This window comes from Phoca vitulina, unplaced genomic scaffold (genome assembly GCF_004348235.1).
Source record: "Phoca vitulina isolate PV1807 unplaced genomic scaffold, GSC_HSeal_1.0 scaffold1, whole genome shotgun sequence".
NCBI lineage: Eukaryota > Metazoa > Chordata > Mammalia > Carnivora > Phocidae > Phoca > Phoca vitulina.
Genome location: NW_022589704.1, coordinates 65,866,879 through 65,890,190, shown reverse-complemented (window position 1 = coordinate 65,890,190; position 23,312 = coordinate 65,866,879). Strand labels below are relative to the sequence as shown.

General features: G+C 38.8%; 1 pseudogene; it reads left to right on the top strand.

Moving 5' to 3' along the window:
* Positions 1 to 22,666: 22,666 nt before the first annotated feature.
* LOC116638393 lies at positions 22,667 to 22,798 on the top strand (annotated as a pseudogene).
* The last annotated feature ends 514 nt before the right edge of the window (positions 22,799 to 23,312 follow it).

The following is a 23,312-nucleotide window of genomic DNA, read 5'->3' as shown; positions in this document are numbered from 1 at the left end:
CCCTGTCCCTAACTTTTGTCCACTGAGATCATACTTCTAAATTATCCACTTATACTTACATAAGTCTTGATTACAGGCTCTACTTTATGGAGAATTCAGGCACATAATTTTTTTTTTCCTTCTACCGCTTCAGCTGCCCGAAGGTAGCTGATACATCCTAAGCATCCAGAAGATTGTCTGGCATCTGACAAGCTCTCAACAGATATGTACTTAATTGAATTGAAAGTAATTTGGTTCTTTAATCACTAAATCAGGTAAGGATTAGGAATTTGTGATTTTTTAAAAAATATTTTTATTTATCCATTTTTCAGAGAGAAAGAGAGAGAGCACAAGCAGGGGAAGCAGCAGGCAGAAGGAGAAGAAGGCTCCCCACTGAGCAAGGAGCCCAACGTGGGACTCGATCCCAGGACCCCAGGATCATGACCTGAGTGAAACGCAGACACCCAACCAATTGAGCCACCCAGGTCTCCCAAGAATTTGTGATTTCAATGCCAAAGTAAAACTATTGAAATGATACATTACCTAATAGTCATTGAACTACGCCATAGGAGAGTTCAAATAAGTACGGCAACAGAGGGTAGGTGTTAAAGGACCTGTATTTAGGAGGCATATTGCTTGGGATGTGTGTTACCTGTTATATGTGTAAATTTGAAAAATTCTTTAAACTCTCTGTGTTGTAATTACCTCATCTCTAAAATGGGGATAATTATCTACAGTTCAAAATGTTGTGAAGATTAAATGAGTTAATATAGAGAGAACAGGGGCGCCTGGGTGGCTTAGTTGGCTTAGTGGCCAAATCTTGATTTTGATTTCGGTTCAGGTCATGATCTCGGTGTCCTGGGATTGAGCCCCGCTTTGGGCTCCGTGCTCCATGGGGAGTCTGCTTAAGGACTCTCTCTCTCCCTCTCCCTCTTCCCCTCCCCCCACTTGCACACAATCTCTCTAAAATAAATAAATAAATCTTAAAATATATATATGTAGAACATACAAGCCATGCAGTAACATGTTCGATTATATATAACATACATGTTTGCAATTATTATTATTTGTTGTTGCTGTTGTTATTGATTCCCACCACACATATTATGGAGACCCAGCATCAAATGAAAATAAGTGGACATCCCCAGACTTCAAGTAAATCTAACCAAAGTTTTCTTATCATTTTCTTATATTTTGCTTGTTTTTAGTTACAATTAGTATTTAATAAACATTTAAGCAATATAGAAATATATAAAGTTCCACAATATGTTCCATTACCACAGCCCTACTGAAGTTCCATTTTTTTCAAGTATAGCTTCATTTGTTTGCCAATAATATCAGCCCAATTTATAAATGAATTAACCAATTCATGATAAATATTATCATCATAATAAATACTATATACTAATCTATCCTTGGGCCCCAATGCAAGGTTCAGACAACTTATTTTGCCACTATGAAGCTTATGGACAGAACATCAAACTAAATCTCAGAAACCTGAAATTTTATCATTTGTGAAATAGAGATTGCCATGCCTACCTCATCATGTTTGAGGGGGAATTAAACATCATAATATTCATGAAGGTGGCTGGCACAGGCTCTGCCATGTAGTTGAAGATCAATAGCACTAATTGAAATCAATGCTAATTGGAATAGCACTAATTAGAATCCCATCCATACCCCCTACTTCTCTGAGCTTGTTGCTGTGATTTTCTTAAGAAGATTCGAACACAAAGTTTTAGCCCAACAAATGTCTCATTAGTACTTGGTGAACAGAACTCACTTTCATGAAAATAAATGTTCCAGAGATGGGTGTTAGAGATTGAAACCTTTTCATTAACCATAACAGCACCAGTTACAGAGTTATTTCAGCTGCATTTCAATTTGTAATTTAATTCAGTAAGTCACAATGAGAATTACTAAAAAAGCAACCTAATCTGAGTTCTTTAAATTCTTTTAACTTGGCATTATATACTGAGCAAATGGATTTATTAAGAAAGCTGCTTATAAGGCATGATACCCTGATTCAGATACTAACCTGTGATTTTTAAAGCTTAAACATAATACATGCTGAGTGTGATTTTTAAGGTAATAAAGATAAGGTAATGAATGGAACACTAGACTTTGTGTTAAAAAATTAATCTCTAACTGGATGACCTTGACTTAATCTTTACTTTTTAAGTCTATAAAATATGTGGTTATGGGGATGTAAAAGGAGATTATAATAGACATCTCCTATTTTCTTGACTGGTGTTTTTGCCAAAAAAAAAAAAAACTCTACAAGGAAGGTCTTACATACAGTCAAGACATTATTACTTTAGGAATTGGGAACCTCTGGTTGGAGGAGCAAGATGGCGGAGGAGTAGGAGACCTAAATTTCGTCTGGTCCCAAGAATTCAACTAGATAGGGATCAAGCCATTCTGAACACCTATGGATTCAACAGGAGATCGAAGAAAAGAATAGCTGCAACTCTCTGAACAGAAAAGAGACCACTTTCTGGAAGGTAGGACGTGTGGAGAAGTGAATCTAAGGCGATAATCAGGAAGATAGACGGCGGGGGAGGGGGCCTCCGTCAGCTGCTACCAGCAAGTGATAGAGCAGCAGAGCACAAAATTGGAACTTTTAGAAGTCGGCTCTGCTGAGGGATGTACTCCAGTGGCTAAGCGAGGGGTGGAACCCTCGCTGGGACAGTGTGGCCTCAGGACCCTGGGGTCACAGAAAGACCGGGGGTGCCTGAGTGCGGCAGAACTCCCAGGGATCAGAGTGGGGAAGCCGGCTGCAGAGAAGGAGCCGAGGAGTGGGCTCTCAGCTCGGGGTTGCCATAAACCATGATCCGGGGCACAGTCAGGCCACTGCTCCTCCAGCAGGGACCCAACAAGTGGCAGATCCGGGGAGACTCCCCTTTCTCCCCTGGGAGAAGTGGCACGGGAGACTCCACACGGAGTCAGGTGCCAGAGACAGAAACGCTCGGTGACAGGCCAGATGAGCACGGAGGGCAGCTGGAGACTGGGGAGATGGGAGTGATTGACTGCTTTTCTCTGAGGGCTCACTGAGGAGTGGGGCCCCTAGTTCTTGGCTCTTCCAGGGCAGAGATTGGGAGGCCGCCATTTTCACTCTCGTCCTCCAAAGCTGTACGGAAAGCTTGCAGGGAACAAAAGCTCCCGAGAGCAAACCCGAGCAGATTACTTAGCCCGGACCCAGCAAGGGTGGGGCAATTCCGCCTCCAGCAAAGACCTCTGAGAACCACTGCGACAGACCCCTCTCCCAGAAGATAGCAAGAACAGCCAGCCAAGACCAGTACCGATCAATGAGAACGGCAGAACTCCAGTGCTAGGGGAATACTGCACATAGAATTCACAGCTTTTTTCCCATGATTCTTTAGTCTTTCAAAGTTAATTTCTTTTTTTTAACTTTCTTTTTCTTTCTTTTTTTTTTTTTGAATTTTTCCTTTTCCCTTTTTCAGCCAACATCTTATCAATCCCTTTTCTAAAAATCTTTTTTATTTTTCATATTTAGAGTCATATTCTATCCCTTCATAGTAGTTAACCTTATTTTTGGTATATATATAAGTTGTTCTCTCTTTAAAATTTTGCGATACAGTTTCTTCTAACAGATCAAAATATACCCTAAATCTCTAGTGTATGGCTTTGTTCCAGTCTCCTGCCTGATCACATTCTCTCCCTTTTTTTTTAAAATTCTCTTCCTTCTTTTTTCAACCAACTTCTTATTGTATCAATTCCTTTTATAAAATCTTTTATAATTTTCATCTTTACAGTCATATTCCATCCCTTCATCATCTTTACCCTTATTTTTGTACATATATGTTTTTCTTTCTGTAAAAATTTGGGTGGCACTTTCTTCTAACAGACCAAAATACACCCAAAATGTAGTGTGTGGCACTGATCTATGCACCAGCCTGATCATATTTGATCATATTCTGTTTTTTTATTGTTTGTTTGTTTGTTTTTATCTTTTTCTTTTTCTTTTTTTTTCTTTCTTTCCCTTTCTTTTCACCCATTTTCAGGTCTCTTCTGATTTGTTTAGTGTATATATTTCTGGGGTCGTTGTTACCCTGTTAGCATTTTGTTCTCTCATTCATCTATTCTTCTCTGGACAAAATGACAAGACAGAAAAAAATCACCTCAAGAAAAAGAACAAGAGGCAGTACCGACTGCCAGGGACCTAATCAATATGGACATTAGTAAGATGTAGGAACTAGAGTTCAGAATGATGATTTTAAAGATACTAGCTGGGCTTGAAAAAATCATGGAAGATATTAGAGAAACCCTCTCTGGAGAAATAAAAGAACTAAAATCTAACCAAGTCGAAATCAAAAAGGCTTTTAATGAGGTGCAATCAGAAATGGAGGCTCTAACTTCTAAGATAAATGAGGCAGAAGAGAGAATTAGTGATACAGAAGACCAAATGATAGAAAAAAAAGAAGCTGAGAAAAAGAGATTAACAACTACTGGATCACGAGGGCAGAATTTGAGAGATAAGAGATACCCCAAGATGAAACAACATTAGAATAATTGGGATCCCAGAAGAAGAAGAAAGAGAGAGAGGGGCAGAAGGTATATTGGAGCAAATTATAGCAGAGAACTTCCTGAATTTGGGGAAGGAAACAGGCATCAAAATCCAGGAGGCACAGAGAACCCCTCTCAAAATCAATAAAAATAGGTCAACACCCTGACATCTAATAGTAAAACTTACGAGTCTCAGAGACAAAGAGAAAATCCTGAAACAGCTTGGGAGAAGAGATCTGTAACCTACAATGGTAGAAACATTAGATTGACAACAGACCTATCCACAGAGGCCTGGCAGGCCAGAAAGGACTGGCATGTTATCTTCAGAGCACTAAATGAGAAAAATATGCAGCCAAGAATACTATATCCAGCTAAGCTGTGATAGAAAATAGGAGAGATAAAAACCTCCAGGACAAACAAAAACTAAAGGAATTTGCAAACACGAAACCAGCTCTACAAAAAATATTGAAAGGGGTCCTCTAAGCAAAGAGAGAGCCTAAAAGTAACATCGACCAGAAAGGAACACAGACAATATACAGTAACAGTCACCTTAGAGGCAATACAATGGCACTAAATTCATATCTTTCAATAGTTACCCTGAATGTAAATGGGCTAAATGCCCCAATCAAAAGACACAAGGTATCAGACTGGATAAAAAAAACAAGACCCATTGATATGCTGTCTGCAAGAGACTCATTTTAGACCCACAGACACCTCCAGATTGAAAGTGAGGGAGTGGAAAACCATTTACCATGCTAATGGACACCACAGGAAAGCTGGGGTGGCAATCCTTATATCAGACAAATTAGATTTTAAACCAAAGACTATAATAAGAGTTGAGGAAGGGCACTACGTCATACTTAAAGGATCTATCCAACAAGAATATCTAACAATTGTAAATATCTACGCCCCTAACATGGGAGCAGCCAAGTATATAAGCCAATTAATAACAAAAGCAAAGAAACACATCGACAACAATACAATAATAGTGGGGGACTTTAACAACCCCCTCATTGAAATGGACAGATCATCTAAGCAAAAGATCAACAAGGAAATAAAGACTTTAAATGACACACTGGACCAAATGGACTTCACAGATATATTCAGAAATTCCATCCTGAAGCAACAGAATACACATTCTTCTCTAGTGCCCATGGAACATTCTCCAGAATAGATCGCATCCTAGGTCACAAATCAGGTCTCAACCGGTACCAAAAGATTGGGATCATTCCCTGCATATTTTCGGACCACAATGCTTTGAAACTAGAACTCAATCACAAGAAGTAAGTTGGAAAGAGCTCAAATACGTGGAGGCTAAAGAGCATCCTACTAAAGAACGAATGGGTCAATTAGGAAATTAAAGAAGAATTTAAAAAATTCATGGAAAGAAATGAAAATGAAAACACAACTTTTCAAAATCTTTGGGATGCAGCAAAGGTGGTCCTAAGAGGAAAGTATATAGCAGTACAAGCCTTTCTCAAAAAGTAAGAAAGATCTCAAATACACAACCTAACCCTACACCTAAAGGAGCTGGAGAAAGAACAGCAAATAAAGCCTAAACCCAGCAGGAGAAGAGAAATAATAAAAATCAGAGCAGAAATCAATGAAATAGAAACCAAGAGAACAGTAGAACAGATCAACAAAACTAGGAGCTGGTTCTTTGAAAGAATTAACAAGCTTGATAAACCCCTGGCCAGACTTATCAAAAAGAAAAGAGAAATGACCCAAATAAATAAAGTCATGAATGAAAGAGGAGAGATCACAACCAACACCAAAGAAATACAAACAATTATAAGAACATATTATGAGCAACTCTATGCCAGCAAATTAGATAATCTGGAAGAAATGGATGCATTCCTAGAGATGTATCAACTACCAAAACTGAACCAGGAAGAAATAGAAAACCCGAACAGACCTATAACCACAAGGAAATTGAAGCAGTCATCAAAAATCTCCCAACAAACAAGAGCCCAGGCCCGATGGCTTCCCAGGGGAATTCTACCAAACATTTAAAGAAGAATTAATACCTATTCTTCTGAAACTGTTCCAAAAAATAGAAATGGAAGGAAAACTTCCAAACTCGTTTTATGAGGCCACCATTACCTTGATCCCCAAACCAGATGAAGACCCCATCAAAAAGGAGAATTACAGACCAATATCCTTGATGAACACAGATGCAAAAATTCTCACCAAAATACTAGCCAATAGGATCCAACAGTACATTAAAAGGATTATTCACCACGACCAAGTGGGATTTATCCCTGGGCTGCAAGATTGGTTCAACATCCGCAAATCAATCAGTGTGATACAATAAATTAATAAAAGAAAGAACAAGAACCATATGATCCTCTCAATAGATGCAGAAAAACATTTGACAAAGTACAGCATCCTTTCTTGATCAAAACTCTTCAGAGTCTAGGGATAGAGGGTACATACCTCAATGTCATAAAAGCCATCTATGAAAAACCCACAGCAAATATCATTCTCAATGGGGAAAAACTGAGAGCTTTCCCCCTAAGGTCAAGGACACAGCAGGGATGTCCACTATCACCACTGCTATTCAACATAGTATTAGAAGTCCTAGCCACAGCAATCAGACAACAAAAAGAAATAAAAGGCATCCAAATCAGCAAAGAAGAAATCAAACTCTCACTCTTTGCAGATGATATGATACTTTATGTGGAAAACCCAAAAGACTCCACCCCAAAACTGCTAGAACTCATACAGAAATTCACAAAAGTGGCAGGATATAAAATCAATGCACAGAAATCAGTGGCATTCCTATACACCAACAACAAGACAGAAGAAAGAGAAATTAAGGAGTTGATCCCATTTACAACTGCACCCCAAACCATAAGATACCTAGGAATAAATCTAACCAAAGAGGAAAAGAGTCTGCACTCAGAAAACTATAAAATACTCATGAAAGAAATTGAGGAAGACACAAAGAGATGGAAAAATGTTCCATGATCATGGATTGGAAGAACAAATATTGTGAAGATGTCAGTGCTACCTAAAGCAATCTACACATTCAATGCAATCCCCATCAAAATACCATCCAGTTTTTTCAAAGAAAAATGGAGCAAATAATCCTAAAATTTGTATGGAACCAGAAAAGACCCCGAATAGCCAGAGGAATGTTGAAAAAGAAAAGCAAAGCTGGTGGCATCACAATTCCGGACTTCAAGCTCTATTACAAAGCTGTAATCATGAAGACAGTATGGTACTGGCACAAAAACAGACACATAGATCAGTGGAACAGAATAGAGAGCCCAGAAATGGACCCTCAACTCTATGGTCAACTAATCTTTGACAAAGCAGGAAAGAATGTCCAATGGAAAAAAGACCGCCTCTTCAACAAATGGTGTTGGGAAAATTGGACAGCCACATGCAGAAGAATGAAAGTGGACCATTTCCTTACACCAAACACAAAAATAGACTCCAAATGGTTGAAAGACCTAAATGTGAGACAGGAGTCCATCAAAATCCCAAAGGAGAACACAGGCAGCAACCTCTTTGACCTCAGCCGCAGCAACTTCTTCCTAGACACATCGCCAAAGGCAAGGGAAGCAAGGGCAAAAATGAACTATTGGGACTTCATCAAGATAAAAGCTTTTGCACAGTAAAAAAAAAAAAAAACAGTCAACAAAACCAAAAGATAACTGACAGAATGGGAGAAGATATTTGCAAATAACATATCAGATAAAGGGCTAGTATCCAAAATCTATAAAGAACTTACCAAACTCAACACCCAAAGAACAAATGATCCAGTCAGGAAATGGGCAGAAGACATTAACAGACATTTTTCCAAAGAAGACATCCAAATGGCCAACAGACACCTAAGTGCTCAACATCACTCAGCATCAGGGAAACCCGAATCAAAGCCTCAATGAGATACCACCTCACACCAGTCAGAATGCCTAAAATTAACAAGTCAGGAAACAACAGATGTTGGCGGGGATGCGGAGAAAGGGGAACCCTCCTACACTGTTGGTGGGAATGCCAGCTGGTGTAGCCACTCTGGAAAACTGTATGGAGGTTCCTCAAAAAGTTGAAAATAGGGCTACCATACGACTCAGCAATTGCACTACTTAGTATTTACCCCAAAGATACAAATGTAGGGATCCGAAGGGGTACGTGCACCCCAATGTTTACAGCAGCAATGTCCACAATAGCCAAACCGCGGAAAGAGCCAAGATGTCCAACGATAGATGAATGAATAAAGAAAATGTGGTATATATATACAATGGAATATTATTCAGCCATCAAAAGGAATGAAATCTTGCCATTTGCAGTGATGTGGATGGAACTGGAGGGTATTATGCTGAGCGAAATAAGTCAATCAGAGAAAGACATGTATCATATGACCTCACTGATATGAGGAATTCTTAATCTCAGGAAACAAACTGAGGGTTGCTGGAGTCATGAGGGGTGGAAGGGATGGGGTGGCTGGGTGATAGACACTGGGGAGGGTATGTGCTATGGTGAGTGCTATGAATTGTGTAAGACTGTTGAATTGCAGACGTGTACCTCTGAAACAAATAATACATTATATGTTAAAAAAAAAAAAAAAGAAGAAGATAGCAGGAAGGGAATAATGAAGGGGGGGAATCGGAGGAGGAGATGAACCATGAGAGACTATGGACTCTGAGAAACAAACTGAGGGTTCTAGAGGGGAGGGGGGTGGGAGGATGGGTTATCCTGGTGATGAGGAGGGCACGTATTGAATGGAGCACTGGGTGTTATACGCAAACAATGAATCATGGAACACTACATCAAAAACTAATGATGTAATGTATGGTGATTAACATAACATAACAAAAAAAAGGAGTTGGGAACCTCAAGTGAGATGCAAACCAGCAGAGTACCTCCATGAATATGAAGGAGGAAAGAGGACTGCTTAGTTTCATTGCAGATAGCTACCAACTTGAAGATGTGCTACAAACAGTCTTTTTCTATTATAAGGTGATTTATGAATATCATTATATACCCAGCTTAGCACTTCTACTGCTTTTAGGTTAAGTGCCATAAACTCATGGGATCTGTAACCTCACTTGTAATAAAATTCAGGAAGATGAGAAAAACATGACTTCCAATCATTCAGCCCTCTAATATGAATTTATTTACAATCACTTTGACTCCTGAAACTAGCTAGTCCTAATCACAAGTGAGATAATTTAGCATAATCAAATTGTACCTTTTTACATCAGGGCTGATTAAGTGCCTGAGGCAGAGCAGGTACCAAATTAAATACTGTAGTAAATTCCAGTGACTTCATTTAGGGAGAAATGATTATCTCTAAAGCAAACCAAAATACTAGAAGAAAACACATAATGTTTTTCAAAGAGGTTTCTGAAGTTTGAAACAAACTAGAATTTTACTTGAAATAATGCTGAATAATTACTGAAAAGATTTCTGTATAAAAGCTTTCACTAAAAGCATTTTCAGAATAATTCTTCAAAAATATGATCCTAGAATCTAATTATCCCTTTCTGCAAACTTAAGAATGTATTTAGATGATTTAAGGCTACAATGTTAAAATCCAAATGACCCCAAATCCCAGAAATGGAGATGAAAGTACTGTATTAAGTCTAAACTGTTTGGGATGATCATTTTTCAAAGGTGTTTCCTGCCCAGTTTTAAATGCCAGGTGCCAAAAATGATAAGCAAACAATTCTGTCAATAGACCACTTATGTTCCTTACTCTCTTCTTCTCAAAGTGACAAAGTGCCTTGATTCCAGCAGCGATTCCCCCGTCTGCTCTCGCCTTGGGTTTCCATTGTGACCATTAACTGCTGAAACTGAGCCCAGAGCCCTTGATCACAAGATCTGAACGTTGCAAGGGATCCTAAAGAGGTAAATTAACTCATCCCTCTGCCTCTAGGAAGGGAAAACTGTGCCCAAATACTTCCAGAGGAATAATTTTGCATCCTAATGAGAGTGAAGGACTAAGTAGTGGGAATTTCCTTCAGAAACTTGTTTGCGTACTTTTGGACTATTTCTATGCTAATGTCGTTGCAACAGCAAGTAGATGTTCTAAAGTGTACAGGGGCGGTGCCTCCCCACACAGCCAGATTCGCACATGACTCGGCTTAGGCATCTAGCTGCTACAGATTCAGTCATTTGCCTGAGAAAATTCCTTCTATGGATTAAACAACCCCTTGCAATATAACCATTTTTATACATCTTATTTTACATGACTAAATCTTTCTACTCTCAGTATTTTTCCATCTCTCCCCTCCCTTCAACTTCCCTCTCCATTCTTTCCTTCCACTTTTTTTAAACGTGGTCCTCTTTCTCCCTGGCCTCCTCTCTACCCTCCACCCTGGGTAATGACACCACTAAGCTTGAAATTTTAGCTCATTACCTTGGCACCATCTTTTCCCTGACCTTTCTGTTGGATGCCAGACCTATTCTGTTAGATGCCAAATTCTGTAATTAATGCTTTAAAAATGACTCCGGAATCAGTCCCTCTTTTCCATTCTGTTGCTGCTGTCTCACTTCAGGCTCTTATTATGTTTGGCTTGGATATAAATTAATTTCCTTACTCTTCTCCTTGCTTTGGTTTCCCTCCAGCTCCCAAGTATATCTTATGCACTGCTGTCAGAGTGGTCAGCATGAAGCACAGCTTGCACTTAATCCTGCATTGAAACTTTCACTGCTTCCACATTATCTGCCAAGGCATCCATACCCCTTGACCTGGCTCTTATACCCCTGTTCCCCCCCACTACCTGCCAGCACTCAGCGTATGACCCAGTTGCAACCTAACTTTCAAGCGTTACCATTCACTTTTTCCCTTTCACAGGGGTGACAGTCTTCCTGAACTATATAAAATTTCCTGAACACACTTTAAACTTTCTTACATATTTTTTTTCTAATTCCATGTTTTTCCATTCTTGTTTCCTTCATCTAAAATTTTATTCTTCCAATATTTACCTATTGAAACCTGACTCCTCCTTCAATTCCTAACCAACCAACCAACCAACGAATTAACCAAACAGTAACAGCAGTCACACTTTATCATACTCTCCTAACTTGTCAGGACTACATTGAACATCCTGAATACATAGTCGCTGATCCCCACCCAAACACATACTAGGAAGATATTATTATAACCATTTCACAGGTAAGGAAACTGCCATACAGAAATGTTAGTGATTTTTATCCTAGGCTGCATAGTTAATGAGTGGGATGTTGGCGCATCCGGGTAGTTACCAACTTAATAATCTTTCTTCCTTTTTTTCTGTAGCAGAACCCTGATTTTTATTTTTTTGGAAGGGTTATTAACAGTGTGATCAGCTAAAACAAGAAGAAAACAAAAAGTACATATCTCAATCTTCCTGATAACATGGAGCAAGCCTTTTTTGTTTTTCTTTAGAGAGCGTGAGAGTGCACACGCGAGCAGGGGCCGGGGGCGGGGGGAGTGGGGCGGGACAGAGGCAGAGGGAGAGAGGCAATCCTGAGGAGCCCAATGTGGAGTTCAGTCTCCTGACCCTGAGATCAGAACCCTGAGATCATGACCTGAGCTGAAATCAAGAGTCAGATGCTTAAATGAATGAACAGCCCAGGTGCCCTAAGGACTGAAGTCTTTCCACATACTTCTAGCCAAGGATACCTAAATGGTAGTCTGCTGGGGGTTTGGGCAACATTTTCTTGTCTCTTCCATGGCTCATTCTTTCTCCTTATCCTTTAGAAAGCCGGCTGAGATGGAACACTGGAACACTAAGGAAGGTAGAGCAGAAAGATGAAAGAGCCTGGGATGTTGACGGTCTGAGAGCCACTGCACTGACACCTGTCCGGAAATTCTTGTTGGGTAAAAAGATGAACGTTTAATTCAGTTAACTTATACATTGGGTTTTCGGTTGTTTATACCTGAGCACAATTTCCAACTGGTGCATGATGGAAGTGTGTTTCACACCTATATTGTGTCGCCTGGATTCTTCTTTGGATTATATCATCACCGGCCCTGTCATGATACACATTAAACCTTACCTCAATCCCCAGCTCAGAAATAAAATTTTCTTCCTTCTGTATGCCCATTAAATTCTGAGCTACTTGTAGGCCTTTATTATTTCCTCTTTTATTTGGAATTTTTTTTTAAAGATTTTATTTATTTGACAGAGAGAGAGACACAGCGAGAGGGGGAAAACAAACAGGGGGAGTGGGAGAGGGAGAAGCAGGCTTCCCGCTGAGCAGGGAGCCCAATGCAGGGCTTGATGCGGGGCTCGATCCCAGGACCCTGGGACCATGACCTGAGCCGAAGGCAGACGCCCAACGACTGAGCCACCCAGGTGCCCCTTTATTTGGAATTTTTAGTGTGGATTGTAAATTTCTCAAAAGCACAGTCTATAACACTGAACGAATGTTTACTATGTTGGATTAAAATCCATAAAACTCACTGTATAGTTTTCTGTTGCCTGAGTTTCCTATGAATTAGTTTTAATCGTCTTTAAATTTGATATAGACATAAATGCAATCCACACCACACTGATTTGAGCTCCCACTGATTCTGTCAGGAACCAGCACCCTCTGCTCTTCCTGAGTTTCTGTTTATTGCCTCAGGGGTCTGTAGAAACAAGGCCACCTCCATATGGTTCTGCTAGGCCTCCTCATTTCCCCCCTGAGCTGCTGCCTCTGCTCTTGCTGATACTGCCATTCTGCCATTCCAGACTTGGGGGAGGAAATGCTGTATTCGCTACCTTTTCAGTCCAGACTGAGACACAGAACTTTTTCTAATTACTCATTGCGCAAATAAGATGAGGGTATGCCTTTAAAAAAAAAAAAACAGCGAAAGAGGAGGGAATGATACAATGGAAGGAAAACACAGAGAATATTTACAACTATTCTAGGCCCAGGCCCACTGGCTTCCAGCTTTATTTTCTTGGCTGTCACATGACCCGGGCGGTTCACCCCCACCACCAGAATTTCCACAGCTCACTGTGGCTAAGAGTCCACATTGACCGCCAGCCCTAGAGAAAGACTAAATATTTGTTTCCTCACCCCACTGTAAGGCATCCTTCCCCCAGGCTTCATTTCCTCACTTCCCATGATTGATAACAGCAATATTAATTTCTTTTAAGGGACACTCAGGTCTCACCCCTAGTATGCCTGTGGCCCTGACTAGTCTATCACTCAAAGTTGGTTTGATTTGAGTTATTCTGATATCTGCAGAAACTTTGTTATATGAATACAAGACCTGATTATAGTCTGAGTATAGTGTATAGATTACATTTGGGATATGGCACATCACAATTGATTTCCAATAGCTGGTGACTTTTCTCAATGATACTCTAACATTGTCATTGTTGATTTTGTCAATTGCTGGTGACACTGGGATAGTGTCCATAACTTTCACAAATAACAATTTAAATTTTAAAATGTGGTGGTGAAATCTTGATTTCAAATGGTTTAAAGAGCTAGGAAGTGAGTACAGATAAAATTTTAAGATATTTTGTGGAGAAGGAAATAATTAGGTGTCAGGAATGGGGCTGGAACTTGAGGGAGTGTTAGGGACCAGGTTTTATGTGAAATAAAGAAATATGAAGGGAGAGGAGGGCAGAAAGGAGGAGGAGTGAAATGAAAGGGAGAAAGGAGAAGAAGAGAAAGAGAAGGAAAGAAGCAGCAAGAGATAAAAAGAAAAAGAGCTTTCCAGTAGAAAATATGATTATGCTGGTTGGTTCATAATTTTGTAATACTTTTTGATAATTTATTGTCAACATCAAACTGAGATGACCTTTGATAATATATTCTTTTATTTTTTTAATTTTAATTTTTTTTTAAGATTTTATTTATTTGAGCGAGAGAGACCAGCTAGGCAGAGAGGCAGAGGGAGAGGGAGAAGTAGACTCCTCACTGAGCAAGGAGCCCAATGTGGGGCTAGATCCCAGGATCCTGAGATCATGACCTGAGCTGAAGGCAGAAACTTAACAGACTGAGCCACCAAGCCCCCCCGCTTTTTTATTTAAATACAATTAGCCAACATATAGTATATCATTAGTTTCAGATGTAGTGTTTAATAATTTATCAGTTTCATATAAACCCAGTGCTCATTACATCACAAGCCCTCTTAAAAAGCCCATCACCCAATTACCCCATCCTCCCACCCACCTCCCCTCCAGCAACCCTCAGTTTGTTTCCTATAGTTAAGTCTCTCATTGTTTTTCTCCCTCTCTGATGACTTCCCATTCTGTTTTCCCTCCCTTCCCCTATGGTCCTCTGCCCTGTTTCTTATGTTCCACACATGAGTGAAACCTTATGATAATTGTCTTTCTCTGATTGACTTATTTTGCTCAGCATAATAACCTCCAATTCTATCCACATCAATGTAAATAGTAAGTATTCATCCTTTCTGATGACTGAGTAATATTCCATTGTGTGTGTGTGTGTGTGTGTGTGTGTGTGTGTGTGTGTATATATGTATATACACCACATCTTTATCCATTCATCTGTTGATGGACATCTCAGCTCTTTCCACAGTTTGGCTATTGTGGACATTGCTGCTATGAACATTGGGGTGCAGGTGCCCCTTTGGATCACTACATCTGTGTATCTTTGGGGTAAATACCTAGTAGTGAAATTGCTGGGTCGTAGGGTAGCTCTATTTTTAATTTCTTGAGGAACCTCCATACCGTTTTTCTGAGTGGCTGTACCAGCTTGCATTCCCAGCAACAATGTAAGAGTGTTCCCCTTTCTCCACATCCTCTCTTTGATAACATATTCTGACTTTAAACTACTGTAGTAGAAAGTTGTAAAACATATTATTATTTTAAATCTTTTAAAAAATGGAACACTCCAAATTGTGCTCCATGGGACCAAGGCTAGTACAACAAGAAGTTGTTGAGTTCTTTGGCCTTGGAATTCAGTCATTAAGAGAGGAGCTGCCAACTCAGCTCTGCCTTACAAACAGGAGAGTGAGTTTGCTTCACTCTTCTCTGACCTCCAGCACAGAAGGCAGGCTGTCTGTAGCCTTTGTAAAATTAAGGAAGTTCTTCCCTTTGAGGGCAAGACCCCCATTTGCTATTTGACCTCTTCCTGGAATCCTAAGGTGATAGAATAGCCATTAACAAGAAAGCAAGTAATGAAGAGAAATTAAGGAATGCATTTTAATGAGGATTTTTATAGATGAATTCATAATGATTCTTGGTTGGCATACAGACTTTCTTGGTTCACTAAATGATCAATGCAATAAATTCTTTACATTCCCTCAAATTCTAGAATATTTTATATTTTTAGAAGTAAGTTCTTTCAACTTGAGTGATTCTCGAACATTTAATTTATATATATTTTTTGAGATCTTTGGAATATATCAATTACCATGAAGAATATAATTAATTTGTAAGATTAAACTGAAGTCGTGTGAACAACATCCTCGTATTATATGTGATGTAGAGTGTTCATGGATAAAAAGAGAAAGCTCAAGAATATGTCTTTGAAGAGAAATTATTTAGGAATTAAGGTAAAATATGAAGTTGGAAGTTTCCTTCTGTGTTTTCTTGTTCCGTGCTAGCAGAAAGCCCCTGGATTACAAAGACTACTTGTTCCTCTGTTGTAACTGCCACTGTGTCCTGCTAGTTTCATTCAGCAGAAGAGGGGGTTAAATGATTCTTGATTAATAGATCCTCATTTCTCTCCTTCCCACCTCTTTCAAGCTTTGGTATCATATAATTAATGTTAAATTTGTATCTATGCTATCTTAAATAGCTCAGATCTAACAAGCCATAATTTAGTTGGTTAAATGTAAATACTACTTCTCCCTGGCACCGACCCCAAATATGACTGTAAAATGCACAGTAAATATAGGAGAGGTATATTAATAGTAATTAATAAGTATGTTTTTATTTGACATTTCTGTGTTTTTCTAAAAAAAAGCAGCCATGTCTTTTTTTTTTCCAAAGATTTTATTTATTTATTTGACAGAGAGAGAGAGAGCACAAGCAGAGGGAGCAGCAGAGGGAGAGGGAGAAGCAGGCTCTCTGCTGAGTAGGGAGCCTGATGCAGAGCTCAATCCCAGGACCTGGGATCATGACCTGAGCCAAAGGAAGATGCTTAACTGACTGAGCCACCCAGACACCCCAAAGATTTTATTTTTTAAGTAATTTCTACACCTGATGGGGGGCTTGAACTCACAACCCTGAGATTAAGAGTCTCATGCTCCACCGACTGAGCCAGCCAGGCACCCCAGCAGCCATATCTTTATAACAAAACTTTAAACATCATTTAAAATTATTTTGAAAGCTCATGGTAGCAAATTTCCTGCCTCCAAAAGTTTATGTAATTCTGTGCGTAGTGGGATTTGATCTTTGCCAATGTGTTCTACTTAATCACCTCCATGAACATTCTATCATTCAGCATGTAGCTGGAAAAACAGAAGCCTCCCTCCATCTTTCAGATGGAGGGAATTAATACAGGGAATTGATCACCCAAGTGATGGAAAACAGAGAAGCTAAACAAGGGTCAGTTAAGGCAACCCAGAGAAGCTCTAATCACTCTTAGTCTGAAGGGACAACAGATGAATATGTGGTTACCAGAAACCAGAAGCTGGACTGAGGGTGGAGCTAGGACCATAATGAGCAGTGATTGCTGGGGACAAGGGCTGGGGGTGCTACCAGCAAGAGCTGGAGCCATGGAGGAGACATGGGCACTGTCATTCCTTAGGGCACAAGAAGAGAAGAAATATCCTCACTTCTCCCTGCAAGGAGAACTGTTAGTCTTTTGAAGACTTCTTCTGTGTTTTGATAATGAGGACAGGAATTAGCCATACCTAAACTGAATTTTGTTCAATAGTGACAGTCTGCAAGGTCAGAGTCAGTAAATACAAAGATTAGTTCATAAGAGATCAGATAATATTTATCAATGTGGTAAAGCAAGGTTGTCTTCTTATCCTTTTTTTACATTATAATGTAAAATGTAATGATTTTGTGCAAATTTTGAAAGACTTTTATCTATGCCCTCCCACTTGTCACTCTGTAGTATAGAGAATAGAAAATTAATAATAGCTGTATTTATTTGTACTTTCTATGTGCAAAACTTTGTTCTAAGAGATTTATGTATATTAATGCTCTTAATTCTCAAAACAATCTCATGAGGTAAGTAGTATGATTAACCCATTTTATGGAAGAGGAAGTTGAAACACAGAGAGGTTGGCTAAGGGCACACTACTACATATAGATGACATAGTTATATTTTAGGGTACTAGAAGTGGCCTTTGTAATCAGCTATGCTTTGTGATTATTTCCACAAAAAAGGTCCTCAGATAAAATTCTTCTAAAATGGAACACTGTTTTCTTGTAGACATTGCCCACACAACAGCACCTTAAACCAAGCCATCATCCTCTCTTACCCATACCACTACGGTGGACTCTGGACTCATCTCGTCCCTCTCATTCTTGTCCTCTTCAGTCTATATTCAGCAGGGCAGCCAGAATAACCTTTTAAAAACACACTTTCTCTTCTCAAAGTCTTCCAGCGGTTGTCCATTGTTAGATTAGTAACATTACTCAAAAATACTGTATAATGGGTCTTATTGGGCAGGCATAACCCAGTGAGTTTGAAGTGCTTTTGCTTTCCTGGTGTGACCAGGCAGCCATTTACCTACCCATCTCCACTTGAAAGGACATTGTCTTTACCTTTCTTCTACTCAGAGGCCATGGGCTAGCTCTGTACATGAGTCAGAAGAGTCATCCTGAAATTATCTTCACCTTCTACCTATAAGAAAAGCATTGATCCCTGGGCAGCAGAGTTTCAGAAAGTCTGGAGACTTGAGTGTTAGACACAACTCATCCCCAGAGACCCCCTGAGGGCCTGTGAGTCTGCTGGAGCTTCTGGCAAAGTGACAGCCATTTTGTAACGTCTCGCAATGGTGCTATTTGTTTTGGCCTTTCCTGGGTAAATTTGGTGCGCAGCCAGGGCAACAGAGGGCACTCCTCAGACTAGAGTTGGAAGAGTCAGCTAGGGTGAATCTCTAAGTAGAAGAGAGGGATGTAGGGCAAAGGAAACTGGCTAAGGACACAGATGAGCTAAAATTCACAACTTACTCGCTTATATTTGAACAAACATCAAAACCCCAAAGAATGCTACAGTGGGCGTTCACACACTGGGAGAAATGCTTAGTCCCTGGGGTGCTCTACATTTCATCCCTGTGGCAATGAACCATGCCAGGACTTCAACCTAAGTGTTGATCTTAACTAGTTAAATATCTTAGGTGTTTCATATGTATGATTAATGAATAAGAGACAGTATGAAAAGCTTGACACCATCTTTGGCCTGGCTAGTTGCATTCATATTTCTGAGAAATAAGAAAGAAGATTAACTGGTATTGAAATATAAGGAATATTTGACTCGATGATAAATAAAGGGCATGACAAAATATCTTTGGCAAGATTATGCTCTCACAGACTAGTTGCAGCTGTTCAAAATTACTAGAATAACTCAAGAAAAAGTTTTTGTTTTCGTTTTTCATTGCTTCGCGAATTTGGCAAGGGTGGGCTGTGCATGATGACTACAACTAGAATAATGTTATTACTAGTTGTCATACTTTAATCTAAATAAGTAGCCATAATTCTTCCCCAGACTTTATTGCTTATGATATATTAAGTCCTATGGGTTCTATAAAAGAACTTTGAAACCTCTCTCATTGCTTCAGACTTTATGCAGCCAAAATAATTACTGAAGACATTTCAGCCTGCATTTTTTTTCAATTCAGAGGTCATTCGCACTGACTTTTCTTGCTTTGACTTCATGCAAGACATCATTAATCACATGTACTATTAAAATGTTAACTCTCCCTTCAAATACTTCAGTAATGTACATATGTACTTAACTATATATTTTAAAATCTGAATCAATGAAAACTACCTCTTGGATGAAGAAAAAACTCATTTGTTTTATTGCACCTTACATTGCAAGACATCACAATCTAGTACCTCGTAAATATTTTTCCCTCTTAAATCATTGCCTGGAAAATAGTTTTGTCTCACTTTTTCCATAAAGCTGAAGTTGTAGAGGTCAAACTTTTTGTAAATGATACAAAAGAATTTCCTCCATGAATAATCACAAGCTCATGCAATTGGAAGGGTCTTCACGAAATGACATAGTTCTGGGGCGCCTGGGTAGCTCAGATGGTTAAGCGTCTGCCTTCGGCTCAGGTCATGATCCCAGGGTCCTGGGATCGAGTCCCGCATCGGGCTCCCTGCTAGGCGGGGAGCCTGCTTCTCCCTCTGCCTCTGCCTCTCTCTCTCTCTCTCTCTCTGACTCTCATGAATAAATAAATAAAACATTAAAAAAAAAAAAAGAAAAGAAATGACATAGTTCTGCATGAAGCCAGATATGTCCACTACATGCTGACAGTTATTCTGTTATTCGGATGCCCTGAGACCGACTATCCAGACCTTCTTGCTATGGTAGCCTGTCTCATATTAAATCAGCTTTTTTCATTGTTTTTTGTTCTATGAAGCTTTATCTGATGCTGAATTTTTTAAAGTTATTTTTCATTCCAGTTAGTTAACCTACAGTGTTATATTAGTGTCAAGTGTACAATATATTAGTATATATATTAGTTTCAGTTTCATATATCATCTAGTGCACTCCTCAATCCCCATCACCTATTTAACCCATCTCCCCCACCCCCACCCCCTTCTGGTAACCATCAGATTGTTTTCTATAATTAAGAATCTGTTTCTTGCTTTGTCTCTTTCTCTCTCTCTCTCTTTTTTTTGTGTGTGTTTGTTTTGTTTCTTAAATTCCACATATGAGTAAAATCATATGGTATTTGTCTTACTCTGACTGGCTTATTCTGTTTAGCTTATACTCTCTAGCTGCATCCATGTCATTGTAAATGGCAAGATTTCATTCTTTTTTTTAATGGCTGAATAGTATATATACATACATACACACACACACACACACACACACACACACACACAGACACTACATCTTCTGTATCCATTCGTCAGCTGATGGACAGTTGGGCTGCTTCCATATCTTAGCTGTTGTAAATAATGCTGCTATAAACACCGAGGTGCGTGTATCCCTTTGAATTGGTGTTTTTATATTCTTTGGGTAAATACCCAGTAGTGTGATTGTTGGATCATAAGGTAGTTCTATTTTTAACTTTCTGAGGACCCTCCATACTATTTTCCACATTGGCTGCACCAGTTTGCATTCCCACTAACAGTGCAAGAGGGTTTCCCTTTCTCCACATCTCATCAACACCTGTTGTTTCTTGTGTTGATTTTAGCCATTCTGAGAGGTATGAGGTGATATCCCATTGTAGTTTTGATTTGCATTTCCACGATGATAAGTGATGATGAGCATCTTTTCATGTGTCTGTTGGCCATCTGGACATCTTCTTTGGAGAATGTCTGTTCATGTCTTCTGCCCATTTTTTAATTGGATTATTTGTTTTTTGCGTGTTAGGTTTGATAAGTTCTTTATATATTTTGGATGCTAACCCTTTATCAGATATCCTTTGTCCTTTGCAAACATCTTCTCCCATTCCATAGGTTGTCTTTTAGTTTTGTTGATTGTTTCTTTCAATTTTTTTCTGTGTTGAAGCTTTTTATTTTGATGTAGACTCAATAGTTTATTTTTGCTTTTGTTTCCCTTGCCTCGAGAGACATATCTTAAAAGAAGTTGCATGGCTGATGTTAAAGAAGTTACTGCCTGTGTTCTCCTCTAGGATAGTTATGGTTTCGGGTCTCACATTTAGGTCTTTAATTCATTTGAATTTATTTTTGTGTATGGTGTAAGAAAGTGTCCAGTTTCATTCTTTTACATGTTGCCGTCTAGTTTTTCAACACCATTTGTTGAAGAGACTGTCTTTTTCCTACTGGGGATGTTCTTTCTTGCTATGTTGAAGATTAATTGACCATATAATTGTAGTTTATTTCTGAGTTTTCCATTCTGTTCCATCGATCTCTGTGTCTATTTTTGTGCCAGTACCACACTGTTTTGATTACTACAGCTTAGTAATACAACTTGAAGTCTGGAATTGCGATACTTCTAGCTTTGCTTTTCTTTTTTAAGATAGCTTTGGCTATTCAGGGTCTTTTGTGGTTCCATATAAATTTTAGTATTGGTTGTTTTAGTTCTGTGAAAAATGCTGTTGGTATTTTGATAGAGATTGCATTCAATGTGCAGATTACTTTGGGTAGTATAGACATTTTAACAATATTTGTTCTTCCAATCCATGAGCATAGAATGTCTCTCCATTTCTTGTGTCATAATTTCTTTTATTAGTGTTTTATAGTTTTAGAGTATAGGTCTTTAACTACTTTGGTTAGGTTTGTTCTTATATATCTTATTATTTTGGGTGCAATTGTAAATGGGATTGTTTTCTTAATTTCTCTTTCTGGTGTTTCATTATTGGTGTATACAGATGCAGATTTCTGTACCTTGATTTTGTATCCTGTGACTTTACTGAATTTGTTTATCAGTTCTAGCAGGGTTTGTTTGTCTTTTTTTTTTTTTTTTTTTTTTGGTGGAGTCTTTAGGGTTTTCTATATATAGTATCATGTCATCTGCAAATAGTGAAAGTTTTACTTCTTCCTTACTGATTTGGATTCCATTTATTTATTTATTTATTTATTTATTTATTTATTTTTCTTATCTGACTGCTATGGCTAGGACTTCTGGTACTATGTTGAATAAAAGTGGTGAGAGTGGACATCTTTGTCTTGTTCCTGACCTTAGGGGAAATCTCTCAGTTTTTTTCCCATTAAGGATGATGTTAGCTGCGGGTTTTTCATAGATGGCCCTTATTATGTGGAGGTATGTTCCCTCTAACCTATTTTGTTGAGGGTTTTTATCATGAGTGGATGTTGTACTTTGTGAAATGCTTTTTCTGGAGTCTATTGAAAGGATCATATGGTTCTTATCCTTTCTCCTATTGATGTGATGTATCACATTGATTGATTTGTGAATATTGAACCACACTCACAACCCAGGAATAAATCCCACTTGGTTGTGGTGAATTATTTTTTAAACGTATTGTTGAATATGGTTTCCTAATATTCTGTTGAGATTTTTGGCATCTGTGTTCATCAGGGATATTGGCCTGTAGTTCTCCTTTTTTGTGGTGTCTTTATCTGGCTTTGGTATCTGGGCAATGCTGCCCTCATAGGATGAATTCGGAAGCTTTCCTTCCTTTTCTATTTTTTGGAGTAGCTTTGCGCAGTGGCAGTATCGTAGCCAATGAGGTTTATCCAAGGCGCGATTATTGCTAATTGAAAACTTTTCTATTTTTTGGAGTAGTTTAAGAGGAATAGGTATTAATTCTTTAAATGTTTGGTAAAATTTGCCTGTGAATCCATCTGGTCCTGGACTTTTGTTTGTTGGGATTTACTGGCTCCATTTCTTTGCTGGTTATCAGTCTATTCAAATTTTCTATTTCTTCCAGTTTCAGCTTTGGTAGTTTACATGTTTCTAGGAATTTACCCATTTCTTCTAGGTTGTCCAATTTGTTGGCATATAATTTTTCATAAAATTCTCTTATGATTGTTTATATGTCTGTGGTGTTGGTTGTTATTTCTCCTCTTATTTATTTGAGTCCTCTCTCTTTTTTTCTTAATAAATCTGGCTAGAGGTTTATCAATTTTATTGATTTTTTTCGAAGAACCAGATTCTGTTTTCATTGATCTGTTCTATGGTGTTTTTTTTTTTAGTTTCTTTTTTTTTTTAAGAGTTTATTTCTTTATTTGACAGAGAGAGCATGTGAGAGAGAGCACAGAAGCAAGGGGAGTGGCAGGCAGAGGGAGAGGGAGAAGGAGGCTCCCTGCTGAGCAGGGAGCCTGTATGGGGCTCGATCCCAG